Source organism: Falco biarmicus, chromosome 4 (assembly GCF_023638135.1).
Source record: "Falco biarmicus isolate bFalBia1 chromosome 4, bFalBia1.pri, whole genome shotgun sequence".
NCBI lineage: Eukaryota > Metazoa > Chordata > Aves > Falconiformes > Falconidae > Falco > Falco biarmicus.
In genome coordinates, this window is record NC_079291.1 from 36215857 (window position 1) to 36229721 (window position 13865).

Consider the following 13865-nt stretch of genomic DNA (forward strand, 5'->3'; position numbering starts at 1 on the left):
GAACCTGCCAGTTTCAGAGAAATGGGAATAGGTGCAAGGACAGGCCATATTTTGCACAAAACTCCTGATACACTTGTCTAAAAGTGGCGTATACATGCCATGCTTCTGTTTGGTCAAAGCATTAACGACCTGAAACATGGGCTGTAAGTCCTGGGGCAGGCAGACCCTCCTCTTGCTCCAGTACAGGTGAGGGGAGCTGGTCACACTGGTGGGGTACAGCACAGGTTTGACACCAGCCCTGCAGTGTCAGAACCACAATCAACTGAGACTGTGACATTTCAGTCCATCCCTTTCGGAGGAGCCACAGACAGCAGGGAGTCCTGGTGCCGATTTAATATCTGGGAAAATAGTTGTAGCAGCATTTATTATTATTGGTGTTATAGCAGCACCTAGAGACCCATCCTGGGACTGGGAATCCTTTGCCCTGGCAATAGGCAAAGAGGGGCTGAGGGAGGGTCCTGCAGCAAAGAGGTTACAGTACAAATGGAAAAGACAGGTACAAGCTGGAGGGGGAAGGAGGTGAGGAGCAAAATGGAGCGTTTGGACCTGCCAGCAGATCCAGCTGTGCTTGGATTTAATGTTGCCTAAACACAAGGGGACCCACAGCCTCCTGGTGAGCTGGCTGTATAGACATGCAGCATTCTAGCCTGAAGCTTCATACATAGGGTTATCTTTGGGCTTGTCAGGAAAGGTATTGTTAGAAATTAAACAACATGAACAGTTTAATTTCTATCTACTGCTACAACAAGTTTTTTGTTCATTGAGATAATTCCATCATTTGAAAGAGCTACAGGTGAGGCTTTATGGAAAATAAACATTTAAGACACAGTGTTTATCAAAATCAGCTGGACTTTTGGAGGGTTGTTATAGTAAGCTGGAAACGTGACATTCTGCATTATATCCAAGCTACTGTAAGAATAAATAACTTTTTCTGACTGTTGCCCAAAATGAACAAACAGAGTATTTAATTTTCGCTTAATTTAGAAAATCTATAGAAACCCCCAAAATGCTCCTTTTCTAATATTATGGTGTTTCGATTCATGATGAAGACACAGACTATGTTTGTTTAATGTATTTCCAATGTTAGGATCCTAAAGTCTCATGTCTGGAAAACTAAACATAAAATCAGAAACTTAATTACAGATACCTGTGAGAATGAGTATTGGCCCTATTTCCCTTCTGATCTTACAATACACTCTTGAAAATTAAGCTGTGTGTCCCACCACTAGCAAGAAAGATTTCTGTGTGTTTATAGAAGAGAGAAAGAGTATTTTGCATAGTGTCTATCAATTTCCATTAGAAAGAATATTTTTCTGATTTTCACAAGTAATGGCTTTATATGAGTTAGGAACCTAATGGGGCTTAATGGAAAGTGAATATTTCCTGTATCTTGCAGACAATGCTTTCAGGAATCAGCATTTCTAGAGAAAGTATTTATATAAAAATATTTTTTAACCTTTTTTACTTGCAATTAATGCTGCCTTAAGGGAAGTGTTTACTCTTTAGTGCCTGTGCATGCACAGGAGTGATACACAGCAAAATATAATCCTTAATAAAAATAATTGAATAAACCCAGCGATTCTTCTGTGGCTTTTTTCCAGTGGCTTCCCTGAAGTACTGTAAAATCACATAAATATGCAGAGGATGCTGTGGAGTGACGGATACCCTCTGCTCTGAGAGAGGAGGTCTCCAGCACTCAACCTTTTTGGTACGGTCCCTTCAAATAGCTATACTAGCAAAATTCTCAAAACCTGGTTCCCATTTTTAGGTTTCACTAGGAGAGTGAAGAGAAAAAAATAATTTAATATTTTTTAATTTCCTAAACACGAACTTCCCAGTCCTCAACTTGAAGCATCGACCTCAAACCACGCTAGGATAAGTTAACTGCATGCTTTAACCCCACTAACAATTCCCCAAGGGAATAGCGTTCCCAGGATGTCACATCTGCTAAACCCAATGCTCAAAAGACAAGTCTGCTGCGAAGCAGTGGGTCAGCTGGCCCACAAACTGCGGCTGGGAGCACGTCCTTCTTCCGAGCGCTTTCTCTTCTGACTCGCATGAGCTGGTCCTAGTCAGAAAAAAACGAGAAGGGCCTTCCAGGGGCAAGTAAGTGTTGTTCCCAAGTTTTGCTGGGCTGATTTTTACTCCGTGCGCTGATCCCCGCCTCTGGACACCGCGGCCGCGCTGGCTCTGTCGGCGGGAACAGCCGGCGGCCACCGCCAGGCGTCAGCAGAGCGCGGCCCGGCCCGGCCGCCGCCCCCCGGCCCGGCCGCCGCCCCCCGGCCCGGCCGCCGCCCCCCGGCCCGGCCGCCGCCCCCCGGCCCGGCCGCCGCCCCCCGGCCCGGCCGCCGCCCCCCGGCCCGGCCGCCGCCCCCCGGCCCGGCCGCCGCCCCCCGGCCCGGCCGCCGCCCCCCGGCCCGGCCACAGCCCCGGCCCCCCCGCCGCCGCCTGCCCGCGGGGCGGTGGGTGTCTGGGGCGCTGCAGCCCAGCTGCGCCACGGTTCCCAAGGGCGGCATGCGCGGCTGGCGGCCCGCGGGGTGCGGTGCTCAGCGCACCCGTTGGGGAGGCCGGTCCCTTTGCGAGTGAGCGCCTCCTCCTGCGCCGTTCTCTGGACAGAATGCATCTGGCTTTTGGTCTGACTTCGTTGAATAGATTTCAAATGCAAGCCTTTATTTTTTATTGAATATTTCCTGCCATACCCTACACGCTTAGAGAGCTGCAGAGACGCGAATGCAGCCTCCTTTCCCCCGGCCTCCCACCCGCAGGACACGCAGTGAGGCGGGGAGGTAAGGGCCTCTCCTCGGCAGCACCGGTGGCGGCTGTGCGGGAAGCAGTGGCCGGCTCGGGTGGTCAGAGACACCGCTGACTGCCCTCACGGCCATAGCTAGAGAGAACGCTGACTGCCCTCTGCCATGGCCTGCTGAACTCCCCTGCCCAGGGAGGCTTCCACCGAAGCCCCACTCTACAGGTGTGCAGGATATTTGCTTAGACATCATCTCTGATAGTGTTGAACGTAATTTGTAATAAGCTCAGTGTGGAAACTTGCATTAACTGCAAGACCTTTAAGCCCTATGTTTGGCATCCTGTGTGGGCATAGTTCTTTCATTCAATGTGAATTACTCATGGGGGTACCTTGTACTCTTTACACCATCTGACTTCAAATGTGGTCCCAAGTGATGAAGTTGCAATTAAATTTCGTTTTTACAAATATAATAAATGTGAGGTTTTCTTATTATTTGCTTTAAATTTGCTTGCCCCTCCTCTTTCAGCTGCCCTAGTTGTTTTCCTACTTACGTTTTGCTGACTTGTGTATGTTTAGAATTTTAACACTTTACCAGGTTACAGAGTGAACTAGTTCTTCAGTTAGTAAATGGCACAAAGTATAGTGCAAAACCACGTGCTAGCCTGTGTTTGAAATAGCCCTTAGACTTTTGGCTACCAGTACCTATTCCCTATTCTTGGTATTGCAGAAAGTATGCCCAAAGTTAGCCAGGTCAGACATGTACAAGAATCATGATTAAGGAAATAATTCCTGCCAGCTGGCTGTTATGCACATTGTTGGTCCCTTCACCAATAAAACCAGAAATTGGAAAAAAAATTGAAAGATTTAGCCGTCCACATTGTCTTTTGTACAGAATAGCCTGAGCTGTGGAAAGAATACTGGGGAATGGGAACATCTAGTGTTTTGAGTTTACATAAGCCAGGAACCTCTTAACTGCTTGATTATCACAGTCATGAAATACCCAAGAGGACTAGGAAACTAATCACTTGAAGTTGGGAGTTGGGCACTGTTGGAATGAAGGAGTAACAGCGGAGCGTGAAAAGGGACCTGGCTTACTGATGATACTATGCTGTTAGCGGCAACTGGGTTTGCAGTTCTCTCTGCACTTCTGTCTGTGGTTTAAAAGCAGGTACCAGCAAAAAACTTTTCTCATTCTGATGAAGCTCACTGATCATAAAATAGAAGGTAGGTTCTCTGAAGAATTAAAGAGAAGATGATTTCAGTTGCCAGTGTTTTCCTGGATGATTGATATCCTAAGGAAGGGTAGGAATATGCATGGGATCCAGATGAGAGCACTAAAGACAGAATTAATAGCACTCACATGCCACACGCCCAATTCAAAGATGAGGTTGTGAAGGTCACATTGTTTGCTCATGAGAACATTCAAAAGCACATGTGAGTACCTCAAAATACTTTGGTATCAATCAGATTGCACATTGTACTAGTTTATTTAAGACACAGAAGTGACACCTAGGACAGTGGAAAGAGAAGGGGAGCTGACTGCAGGTGAGCTTTCTGTATTGTAGGAAAATTACTTGCTACAACCAAGACTGAGCAAACTGAAATAAAACATTTCTTTGAGACACAAACATGGTACAGAATCTTTGGGGAATCCAAAATATGGACAGGAATATTGGTCAGTAGTTAAAAGTGCTTAGAGTCTTCAAAGGATTCTGTGGTGTTTATGACAAAACCGATACCAGGTAGGACACCTATAGAGAGATGGTAAAGAAAGCATTATAACTGATTGTAGGAATAAATCTGAAAATAAAAGGAAAAGAATGGTTTCATAAAGACTGGAGGAAAGCAGCTGAGATTGACATATTGCAAAGCTGTAGCCTTCAGAATCAGAATTGAACTCTGGATGAGAAACACACTAAAGCCAGAGGGAAAGTCTTGAGGTCAGCAGTATAAGGAGAAAGGCAATGCTGTCATGGCTTGCGGAAAAAGATGAAACAGGATAGCAAGATTAGTAAAATAATCACATTTTATGGGGGTATTGATGCATGGAAGAGAGGATATTAACCACATCTATGTCTGATAAAGAACAAATAAGGAAACCTTTTCATTATAAAAACTCAATTACAGAAGAGCAAGGAGGAGTGTCCACTACATGAGGAGAGAGGTAGTTAATAGTGAATAAAAAGCTGTCCCCCAGACACATGAGCTGTTTGTGGAAGAATTAAATTTTGAAGTGATTCAAAAGGCAATCTGGAGCTCAGGAACAACAAAACATCAGGTGCTGAAAACATTGCCACTGAACTATTAGAAATGGGAAAGAATATGACAATTCTTTTTCAAGGTTTAGAGGTCTGAAAAAGAATTCCAAGAGAATGAAAGCAGGCAGCCAGATTGCTATTTGGAAAAAAGGAAACAAATCAGGAGGAACAAAACCCTCATTTTCTCATTCATTATGGCCAATAGTATCCTGTTGCTGGTGTTTTTTCATCATCATATTCCTTTCACTGAGTATATGTATGAAGTAGACATTCCAGGAGATTGTATTTTCTATGAATCAGCTGGGTTTGGTTTCCATTACTGGAGAAGAAAAAACGTTAAGATTATTAGAATGCCTGCATAATTTTCTTACATTTTTAAGGTGGTATCTGAGCTGAAATGGAAGCATGTGGGAAACGTGGTGCAGTTATCAGAATGGTGCAACTGTGTGTTTGGAGTGCAAAACAGAGCATAGAAAATACAGAATTGCATCTGTCCCATTTTGGAGACTTAGGGCAGTACACTAATGCTGCTGCTGGGTTATGTCTTTGTGGAAGGGGTAGTACAGTTACAGAACAACTCCCCAGATACCCAGTCTTTGCAAATGTAGGTGCTGCTTTGGTAATCCTGTTGAAGAGGAAGTGAAGATTTGAAGAACTTTATGAGAAAATTTGGACCAAACTGTAGTGAAGATAAAATCAAATGCACAGTTTCGTTTGGTTCAAATAAACAGGACAAGAAGAAATATGCCTTTAACAAAAAAGAAAGCACAAGATTTGTGGGAGATACAAATAACCCTTAGAGCCTTTAATACTACCATTTTATGGTAAAAGTTTTTTAAATTTAAATCATGATACAACTTTAAATCATGCCATTCACTGGACAGAATCACAGATCACATGCATATACCAAAAGAAGGCTTCTTCAGACATCATTTCATGTAACCATATTAAAATGCTACAAACCATCTATTTGTATGGAATTGCATTTTATTTCCAGCCATGTGTTATGCCAAGAATGAACAACTTTTTGAACCATTACTCCTTGCTCTTGCATTCAGTTTTAAGTCAATACAGAGACGTCCCTGTGTCATGTTCAAGTAGCATCAGAAATCATCAGTCATTTAAAATTCAGCCTGCAACCAGCCTTATAGCTAACTTTAAGGATGTGAAGTTTCCCTTTTCTGCTCATATTCCTGGTGGTAATACAGGGTTCAAGCATAATGGCATGTACAAGGTTGGCAACTCTGGCTTACCAGAATAACCAAGTCAGTATTGTGAGGAGCACAAATACATTTATTTTTCCAGGCCGTAGGACTGATCCCACAAACTGCACTGAAGATTATTATCCTGCCTTTTTTATGTGATAACAGTAAATGCAACAGAAAGCTATTAGCAAACATCATGTGCTGGAGCACTAAGCTCCTACATGCACCTGTGAAAAGGATGATCATTGGGATGTACTTAATATCCCCAGCTTGGCTGAGAGTTCAGAGCAGCTTTCCATTAGAGGAAACAAAGGAAGACAACAGACACAGGAGACTCTTTGATGAGCAACTGCCTAGAAAAAAAGCCCAGAGAGATGGACAATATTATGGGCACCTACTTTTTCTAAAAAAAATACAACTTAGTTTCTCAAAAAGGCTGAGAAATTGGATATCATATGCATTCTTCCTTCTCAAGGAAGAGCTACTTTATTCTCACAATACACACCCAGTTCTATGGGGAGTCTGCCTGGTTTCTGAGACCACCCCTGCACCTCTGCAGGACCTGGCTCTGCTGCTGCTGACCTGGCAAAGAAGGTAGAAGCAAGAAGCAGTCCCCGACATTGCCTGCGATGGTGTCTCCTGATCTCTGGTAGCCTAAAGGTGCTGCAGAGATCTCCTACTTTTTTCTTTTGTGTACGCTGCCTGGTGTTGGCTAAAGCAGCAGCTGGGTGGGCAGGTAATGAAAAGGGGAAGGAACAACAACTACCACTGAAAGTTACCCAGCACAGGCTGCAGAGCAGAGTTGCAGTGATGAGGAAGACCTCGCGGCTTGAGTGACTTTACATTACCAGCCCCTAGAGAAAGTGTTCCTGTGGAGGAACCAGACCAGGCTTCCTCCCAGGGCTGATGCTGGTATGAATTGCACCAAAAGGAAAGCCTGGACAAAGCACATAATCTGCATTTGCTATGACAGAGAGGAAAAGTTAATTCCCAGGGCCTCACTTGGTGTTCACGCTGGGCAGTTCCTGCCAGACCTTTCTTTCTATCAAAGGGCTGTTTGTCAGTGTATTTTGCTTGCACCACATTTGTGGCATTTTTCATTAATATGATGGATTTTTATTTCTTTTTTTTAATCCTCTCCAGAATGCTGTATCAGAGGCAGTGTGGGGTTTGCTGGCTCCTGCTTTCACTGTTGCATTTCTATTTTCTTAGATGGTATGATTACAAAATATAAAACACATAGTGAAGAGTATAACAGTGCTTTGTATCCCCTAGGTAGGAAGCCAGGGAAGGTAAGTCTTTTCAGTTATAAAAGCCTGTTTCTGCTGCCTTTTTTCCTAAAGGCAATTCCAGGTTGAGATCAGAGAGGCATCTTGTTTAAAGTGAGGCTGCTAGCACAGACAGTAGGATTTTAGACATTAGGGGCAGGGGATCTGGGGAGCACTTAGCTGGGGTGTGCTAGAGGAGGATCCTAGGATTGCCTTTAAGACTGGAAGGATTCATCTAGTCTGTCCTTTTCCCTGAATCAGGTTTACATGCGTATTTCACAGGCTGACTGTGTAGGAACAAATTTCTGCCCTGTTGTGATTAGATGCTATATTTCTGTACTGTTTCCTATGTGGAAAGATGGGAGCTCCTACTGTGCTTCTCCCTTGGCTGTGTAATCAGGGGCTTGCTGTTGCCTGGAGCCCTCTGTGGTGAGGGAGGGAGAGAAAAGTTTATGAAGGCATTAGGAGATGTGGGTGGCCAAGCAGAGCTACCAAAGTGCATCACAGGGCAGCAATGATGTGGGAGGGCGGGAAAGGTGAGAAAAAATGCAGTAAGTATGGAAAAACTGGGTGAAACGCTTCCAAAGTATGGAAGACCTGATCTTTGCTGATCTCCCCGTAACTCTGTTGTTGAAGACTGCAACACTCCCAGAGTGCTCTAAGCCTTGATAACTTGCAGGCAAAGGTCTGGCCAGCAGCATCTCTACACTTTGCTATCCATGGAAATCCACTCCTGCTTTGTGGATAAAGGACTTCAAGCCTCCAGGGTCTTCTGATAGTAAAGAAGTCACAAATTTAAAAATAATGTGTATTTAGACAGTGAGAGAAAGCAGAGCAGAATCTCGTGGGTTCATTTTCTATATATGGAAAATTTTAGGACAGAAAACAGCAGTTATTCTATCCAGCAACTAAATAACTTCTGAAAAGAAAAGATACAGCATAATCCAGTTGTCTAAAGGTTAAGAGAAAATGTGAAGTGTATTACTGAGAAAAGTGATCCAAACCTTTAGTGGTAACATGGTGGCTGGCAATATCATTGCATTTGATAGAATCTAAGGAAGAGCTTTTTCTTGCAGAATTATTACCTTATTTTTAAGTAAGGTAAACTCTATTTCTCCTCTTTTTTATTGATTTGAAATTTTCTTAGGCATACCTTGAAAAGCAAAAAAAAGTATTTTTTCTTGTATAAAATAGAACAAAATTTGACAGCAGAAAAAATTAGCAAATGTCTCTTTTTTTTCTAGCGGAAAATCCATTTTTCAGTAAAGAAAACCCAGAAAGTTAGATTCTAGGCATATTTTTGGCTGAAAACAGAAACACCTAGGATTTCTTTTGAGAAATAAAGAAATCAAAGCTGCCTGCAGAACACAGGCAGTCCTTACAAAAACACTGTTTTGCTGAAAACTTAAATTTCACATCAAAATCATAGAGGGAAAGCTTTTGATCAACTAAAGTACTAACCAGGCTTTTTGAAACCCTAGTGAGGTCCTGTGTGGTCCCCATTGCTGCTCCTGTTTGAGAGTAATTTCCCAGTGCTGGGGCTGCCCCATCCCTCTCTGTATCTTGTCAGCTGCCCCAGAGCTGCAGATCCACACCCAAGCTGTAGAGAACAGCTCTGCTTTCAGGCTGTTTACTAACAGGGGATGGAATTTTTGGGGAAGGTTGTTCCTAGAAGTTTAGTCTTCTGAAGACAGCTGTGGGTCCACAGGATAAATTAAGCCCTCAGTCCTCCCCTGCATGAGCATTGCAGCTGGTTGAACACCTCACGTTTCTCAGTAGCTCTCTGCCATTTTTTCAGCTGAACATTATTGTTTAAGAATCAACTGAAACAGCAGTGACTCTCAGCTGTTCAGCACTTATCACTGGATATTAGGAGGAATCAGTCCTGGAGCTTGTTTTCACTATCCATAGGTCATTTCACTCTAATTTGGTCTTCCAGCATCTGTATCATGTAGATAAAGGTCAATATAATGGTTTAAGAGCTGCTTTAGAAATGTGTAAAATGATTAAGCCATATACCTTAGACTGGAAAAGTGATGGAGTTTGACAGGGGATAGTCACGCCATAGAACCCTAATGGTGATAGGAAAGTTTGCTGGCAGGTAGGGTGGCTCACATTGCTGTGTGACTGATAGTTGGGTAAAGTCAGATCTACACTTCTGCCCACATCTGACTTCACCTTTCTCATCTCCCTGTTGGCGCGGAGATTTTACTACAGGATCCCCAGCAGGCATTAGTCACCCTGAAGTGAGAAAAATAGAAGAGAAGCCAAAAGAAAAAACCCAACAAGCATAAATAAAAGGCCAGCTCCATTTTTTTCCTCTCAGAAACAATGGACTCCCCACAGTCATTTAGAGTACAGAACAAATGTCCCCAAGATGTACGTTTATACATCGGCTTGAAAAATCCTTCACACATTTCTGGCAGTCTCCTTGGAAAACATTATGTCAGAGCTTTTTAGACATTACTTCTGACCAACAGATCTGCCTGTGTCCGTCACCACCCAGTCAAGATGTTCAGGGCTTCTGAGGAGGCTTGTTTATCTGAAACCCTCTGCTTGCTTTCCAGTTCTCAGTGTTGGACAGCAATCACTTCTGGGTCCTTTTACAGCTGAGGGAAAGGATCGCTTTGGTCATGATTCAATGACTTTTGAATAAACCACCACCAAAACAAATCAGATCACCACAGTCTGCTCCTTGGGCTCAGCTCTATGAATGAGGGAGATCTCATTCTGATTCTCAGTGATGGTCACATGCTGACAAGTGTGTTGCAGAATTGCTTCATAAATGTGGGACTGCACCTGGGCAGAGCAATAAATGTTCTGGTAAAGACTCAATGATTTTCAAAACCTGACCTTTGAGACGATCTTTATCAAGAACTAACATAAAAATATTATTTTCAAGCTGGTTTTAAAGTTAGAAATGACAGTGTACATGGAAAATAAGAGTACAGACAAGTACATTGAAAGTAATGTGAATCTTAAAAAAATATCAGATGGTTAATAGAATATGGAAGCACTTCTGTGATTTCCTTTACCTTTGACCTTTCTCTCACTGATGCACCATCCAATTACGCATTTATTGCATTGAGTTACTGAAGAAGATAAGTTCTGAAAAGCCTTCTTATTGATGATTGAGTACCAGAAGCTTCCTGATCTTTTGCAACAACAAAACCCCTTTTGGGCCTCAGCTATAATAAGGAGGTGAAATGTAGCATGGAAAATACCCAAGCAAAACCACAGTCAAATGCACCAGCATTTTAGCCAGCAGTGTGAGAGTATATTCTTGGGAGAATGTTGGAAAGTCTATTGTCAGCTCGCTTCAGAAAAAAAGCAGAAACAAATTAAAGTTGGCAGGCAATGCTGACAATTGTGAAGGATCAAAGACTTCTCAAACTCCTCTGCTTTATTGGTTTACTGCTATACCATGTACCTTATTTAAAAAAAAAAAAAAATGTCTGAGCTGCTTTGGGAGGGGGGACTGGGGCCTCCTTCCAGACTCAGTTATTTCTGAGAGCAATTGATGCTTTATTAGATTATAGGTTATTAGTGCCAGATGGCTTCTCTACCTACTGTAAACTTTGAAATGAAAGAAAAAAGGAGGTGTGATCAACAAAATGGGCAGGTCTGTTGGTAGTGAAAATTAGCAGTGCTGAAAAACAAACACATTGAATTTTGAGATTCAGATCTGAGGTTCCCAAAACAAATGATACTGAGGCCAGTCAAAAATTTCAGAATGTTGCTGACTGAAAAGCAGAGCCCAAGACTATACCGAAGAGCCCAGGATCTCACCTGAGATTCCTTCTTGACCACCACCCTCCGGCAGCCCTGTCCCTTTGACAGCACCCATGCCCTAAGAAGGGTTTAGGTCTCTGCCTACGTACCTCCTGCTGCAGGACCGGCACCTGAAGAACTTATTTTGTGCACTGTAACAGTACTACTGAGCTCAAAGAATATGCTCATGCTATGGTAAATATATCTTTTTGTTTCATTAAAGCACTAAATTAACTTCTCCTACCATAGTTATTTGTAACAGTTAGTCAAGCTTGGCATAACATTACAGTAATTTTAGAACAGGCTCATCTGCCTGCTGGCAGCAGTGAGGGAATTGCCATGCTGAGTACCTGAGAAAGGGACATGAATTAGGACTGCTTTTGGAGGACTGACACGAGCTGCTTGACCACCATTGTTTACCCATTTGTGGTAATGAATGAAAAAAGTAATGCTCAAAATAAAAGTAAAAAAAAAGTAAAAACAACCCATAAACCTGTGGCATACTAAAAGGCTGGTTTACTAGCTTGGGTACCTGTTTCTGAATAAGAGTTAGGTTTAATAATAAGACTTTTGGTTTCCATGAATTTATCCAAGCTTGTGAAGCTTTCCAGATATTGATCTTTCTAATGCTGAATCTATAGAAACATGGAACAAGCCTCTGCTCGTGGACAATTTGAATTTGTAAAATTTTCCTAAATGAGGAACAAATAAGATACATTACCAGTGATGTGGCTGTGCAATTTTTTTATTCATAAATCTATATATACAATCTAAAGCAAGTTACAAAGACCAAGGCTGGTCATTGTAAACTACTCATGATGAGGCCTGCAAAGTTTAAAAAGAATACTTAAAAGCAGTGCAGACACACTGAGTGCTGTGCAGTGAGCAAAGCCATATTTGAGCCTGGGATGGTCTGGTGGTGTTGGTACATGTCTCAGCTGCTGTATGGCAGGAGGCATGACACAGAGGCACATACGTGCCACTGCAGAACAGCACTTAAGAGCCCGTTCTGTCTTTTACCTTGTTCCCCCCCTGCCTTCGCTCTCACTGCAACTTTTTTCACAGAAAGCATAACCTTGATATATTTTCTTGACAGACAGGGAGGATTTTTCGCTGTAGGAACCCAGCTGTAATATGAAATGCAGGCAGGCAGTGCAGGGAGCATCATGCTGTGTGTATGTGGTTTGAGGGGAGTAAGGGGCCACACAGCAACTATCACTGGCTTGAAAGTGGTGTTTTAAGAGGTTAGAGGCTCTAAGGGAAGATTTTTGCATGTGCATAAAACAGATGGGAAAAGTTGGAGGAACGGAGTCTGAAAACTCCTCCTTGTGATCATGCTTTGCAAATACACAAGCTGTGAGCTGAGCTAAGGAGTCAGGGTCACTAGATCATGTAAGGCATTGGTGTAATGCATTTTTCAACTATTTTGTCATTACCTTTGCTGAGAATTTATCTACAATTTTAGAGGGGAGTACAGAGAAGGTAAAAGAGAAATGTTTCTCACACTGCTCGCCATACAGAAAATTATTGCCTTCATTCTGGATAGGTAAATGTCCTTTGGCAATTGATGGTGTTATCAATCATCACTGCACGAATATAGATAAACAGGAGCCATGGGACCTATGTGTGACAAACAGAGCAGGCAAATGGCATGAAAAATAACAGGGTTTACTTTTTTGCAATTGATTTCTTAATAATCTATTTGTGCTGTAGAAGGAGGAGGTGAGACTATATTTAAAAGTACCAAGATGCTGTAATTCCACTCATGTAAAAAAATTCTCATTTTGAGAAGAAATAATGTTATGCCTACAAAGTATGTCTGTAAATTTATCCCTGACTTTGAGTCTCACCCCTTCTGCTTGTGCAGCAGTGTTGTGTGCTCATTCACTTATTTCTTGGGCAGGTCAGTCAAGACAGATGAGGAAACCAGTGGGATAAAACAGTATTCAGCCTGAGTAAGGATAGCCAAATGTGGTCAATAGTCTTTTCCTCATACTGGTGATTTTTGATGGAAGGTGAGATTAGGCTGAATAAGTAAATCAAAACTGTTCCCAGTCCATATGAAAAGTTGATATTTGTTTTTAAAAAATATAAGACCTCTGTTGGATATAGCTGAACATGTCAGGCCTGTTGGGCAGCTCTTTGTGCTGGTTTTGCTGGGGTAGAGTTAATTTTCTCCATAGTAGCTAGTATGAGGCTATGTCTTGGATTTGTGCTGGAAACAGAGTTGGTAATTCAGGGATGTTTCAGTCACTGCTGAGCAGCGCTCACACAGAGCCGGGGGCTTCTCTGCTCCTCACCCCACCCCACCAGCGGGTGGGCTGGGGGGGCACAGGGTCTGGGAGGGGACACGGCCGGGACAGGTGACCCCAGCTGAGCAAAGGGATATCCCATACCGTATGGCGTCTGCTCAGCAATAAACTAGGGCAAAGTTTGGTTGGGAGGCTGCTGCTTGGGGCTGGCTGGTCAGCTGGTGGTGAGCAATTGTTTTCATTTGCATCACTTTCTTTCTTGGATTTTATTTCTCTCTCCATTATTTTCTTTCTCATTATTATTATCATTATTACTATTACTGTTATAATTATTACTATTACAATTATTATTATTGTAATATTTCAAT